Below are 3,755 nucleotides of genomic sequence, written 5' to 3' on the forward strand. Positions count from 1 at the left end.
TGCAACGAGCTGTGCAAACCGAGTGTTAAAGAAACACAGTAAATCAGAATTGCTTTTCAAAGCTTCGTAGTTTGCCTTCCTGGAGCTGAAAGCCTGCATTCACACACTCAGAACAAGATGCTCCACGAGGCAGGAGGGACCCTGGAGGCTCATCACCCCCTCAGCTGCTGCAGGCCGTTGTGATTTCATGAAGGACGGTCTGTGCTGGAGGGAGTCACCCTCTACGCCGGGGAAACACCACCTCCCACCCACACAGAGAGGCTCTCCCGTAGGCTGGCAGCCTGCGCATCCCGGCCCCTGCAAACTCCAAGGGAGACTCGCTCCTGGATCTCTGGGAGAGAGCGCAGCCTGGGTAAGAAGTGCCTGGAGTCCAGGTGGGATTTGGAGAAGGCTCAGCTTGCAGGTGTTTCAGCCAAATATTTCAGAGAAAACAGCAAAATTTAAAATGTGGCAGGAGAAGAAGTTAAGCAAGAATTTATACAGCGAGTAGAAGCATTGACTGAAAGCCCTAATTTGGAGAGTTTTGTAGCTTTCCCAGAATTACGCAACTCCTTATTAGATTGCACTCTCCAGTTTCCTCTGCCTACCTTCAAAGGCCTGCCGGGAGCCTGGAGAGGATAAAAGGAAAAGCGATTAAAGAGCAGGGAAGTGGTAGCAAGGAAGGAAGTTTTGAAACGCTGAGCGAGTCTGAAGAGAGGCGAGCTGGGGACTCGGGTCAATGAGCTGCAGGAGCTGTAGCGCGGTGGATGGATGGAGCCTGGTGAGCTCCTCCAGGGTCTCGGAAAGTTGAGCAGGAAGACTAAGCCTGGAAGACGCGGTCTTAAGGCAGGTGAGATCACGGGCTGGATCCCAGCCAGGTCCTGTCCTGATAGGCAAATATTCCTAGAACACCCACAGGTGTGCCCTGCTCTGAAGCAGAAACAGACAAAAGGGCATGAGTGGCTCTGAGTTTCTCATCATCGCCACTGAAAGACCGGATGAAAACACCAACAGTCTTGAGCACTGTGAGGGATGAGACGTGGGTCACGCTAATAAGAAGGGGAGCGAAAGCATCCACGGGTAAGCCCCTCTATAGCTATTGAAAATGGGCACGCAGTTCACGAGATGTGTTTCTAAATGTGGTGGCTGGTAAATGTCCCAGAATTCTGCCTGCCCTGGACCAGAGGTTTCTTTCATGGTACATTAAGCTTTGGCAACAAAGGTGAAGTGAGAGAGACTAATGAGTTAGAATGATCTTAGTGGAGTTGTGGGTAACATTTCCCCATTAAAAAGCACACACTAGGTGGGTGACTGCTTGTTTCCTGTCCTCACCATGAGCTAAGGGAATTCTCTTTAGACGTGCGTGGGAGGACAAGGAGCTGTCAGACGGGGCGCTTCCCAACTGACTGGGACAACATGGCACTGTCTCTGCTTAGACAGGCAGCTGAAGGTTCAGAGCAGCCACACTACCCGACCACCAGTCAGGATTCGATAAATGGGGGCTCCTGACAGTTGACCTTAAGTAATAGAAGGAGTAGAAGTGGTAAGAACAGAAGTCATACCACCATGTCTGTGATGCAAAAGTGGTTGCTCAAGAGGCCATTACTTTATTTACAGATGATCTTTCATAGAAAAACTCCCTGCAACTCATGGGAGCACACTGGGGGAAAGACCAGCTGTAGGTGTCACACCCCAGCCAAAGACCCTCCTCCTGCCACCTGTAACGGCCTTCACAATTATAGACATAGAATGAAGAAGGACTTAGCCAGACCTAGAGAGCAGCTGTTCTCTAACTTTTGGCGTTGTGGAAATTAATTAAAGAGACCTTAACTAAATTGGAGTCAGAAGGGCTGTAGGGGAAGCTCTCACGACCTATCTTACATCATCACTTATATCACATAGGAAGAGACCAACCTTGCATCTTCCACAGGAAGCAGAACTACTTTACTGATGGAGGAAGATTTCTTTCCCCACCCGGCAACAGCTCGGCCAATGAGAAGCCGCTGCCGCCCTGAACTGTCACCTTCCCCCAGTGGACTTTCTTTAGAACAGCCCCTCTCTACTCCCCCTTTTTCTCTTTAAAAGCAGCTCCCTTCTTTGTTTGCCGGATTTGCCTTTGGTTTGCCATAGCATGCGCTTCCCAAGTTGTGATTCTTTTGACTGTTCCCGAATAAATTCATTTTGAGATAAAATAACTGGTAAATTTGCTTTTTAAGTTGACAGGGAGCATAAGGAATCACAGGAGGGCAGCCTGAGACCCTGATTCCAGATCCAGGAGTTTGCATTCTGAAGAAGGCTCCAGATGGTTCGGAAGCTGGGCTCTGGGATTGCTCGTGGAGAAACCCCTCTCCATGGTTTTCTGTGTCAACCGGTCTCGTTCAGGGGGAGCTGCCGTGATGGCCGTGTTGGCATGTCAGATCTGCCAGCTCTCAAGTTTGTTACCGAGACCCCGCTTTGTGCCAGACTGCATCCAAAGTAGCATTGTTCCCTTTAGGACTGTGTCTGGGCCAATTCTCAAAAGTAGTTATAGTACATATTGCTTTTTTAGAAGTTGTAATAATAATCATAAACATAATCCTAAATAGCTAAACTTTTCAGTGTGTTTTCTAGGGGCTAGACATTGTTCTTGACACTAGAGAAAGTGTTCTTTCAGTAGTAGACTGAAAAGATGAGAGAAAAACTGCCTTTCAAGAGTTAAAAAGAAAAAGGGCCGGTCCCATGGCTGAGTGGTTAAGTTCACACGCTCCACTTTGGTGGCCCAGGGTTTTGCCGGTTCAGATCCTGAGAGTGGACATGGCACCGCTCATCAGGCCATGCTGAGGTGGCGTCCCACATGCTACAATTGGAAGGACCCATAACTAAAATATACAACTATGTACTGGGGGGATTTGGGGAGAAAAGTAGGGGAAGAAAAAGAAGAAGATTGGCAACAGTTGTTAGCTCAGGTGCCAATCTGAAAAAAGGGTTAAAACACTAACAAGTAGAGATGCTTTCTATGCCTATCAACGAAAGCCTCTCCCAGCTCTGCTCTAGCCAGCCCCATAAAGGGCCACATCCAGCAGACCCCCAGGCCCCCAGACTTTCTGCTCTGTTCCTGCTCTCCGGGGAGCCCCCCTTGGCAGCGTGGGCCAGAAGGGGGCTGACTTAAATGTTAATGTGGATTAAAATGCATATACTTTAGAGGGAAACGTTTGCATCTGTGCATTAATCTCCTGCCAAGATCCCAGACTCTTTCACCTACTTTATCTCATTCAGTTCCCTGAAGAACATTTATACCACATTTTGCAGGTGAGAAAAACGAGGCAGAAGGTAATTGCCTCATCTAAAGTTACACAACTAGCTAACCTGAGAACCAAAACCTTAACCAGAAGAGCTTCTGGCTCCAAGTTCAGGAGCCTTCCATAAGCACCCAGCTGACTTAAATTCAAATGCCAGGTCAGGTTGTGTGTCCTGACACACAGCTATAAAATAAAGTTGGGACTAAAGAGGGAAAATAATTAAAGTGAAAAAGTTCAAACCTCCTGTGAAAATCTACCCATTTGGTAGATTTGGAACCACATAAAAATGAAGACTGGGGTGTTTCTTATGGTGCTTTTCCCCAGAAAGTTCTCTAAATGTGTTTTTATTTCATTGTTATCCAGCAGTGTGCTGACCAGTCACCTTGCATTTGCCAAGGCAGTTGGAATTCCCAGTAAGTGTATTCCTTTCCATAAAATGACTCTGTGAATGCTTTGATTGTGTACTTTTCGTGTTAATACATTTTAAAAATCAGAACT

The 3,755-nt window shown here is 47.4% G+C and overlaps 1 long non-coding RNA gene across 1 annotated transcript; it reads left to right on the forward strand.

Moving 5' to 3' along the window:
* Positions 1–314: 314 nt before the first annotated feature.
* LOC138925443 (uncharacterized) lies at positions 315–3,755 on the forward strand. Its single transcript, XR_011441623.1, has 2 exons — positions 315–1,059; positions 2,196–3,755. It is a non-coding gene; the product is annotated as an uncharacterized lncRNA (long non-coding RNA).

The sequence above is a fragment of the Equus caballus genome, chromosome 8 (assembly GCF_041296265.1).
Source record: "Equus caballus isolate H_3958 breed thoroughbred chromosome 8, TB-T2T, whole genome shotgun sequence".
NCBI lineage: Eukaryota > Metazoa > Chordata > Mammalia > Perissodactyla > Equidae > Equus > Equus caballus.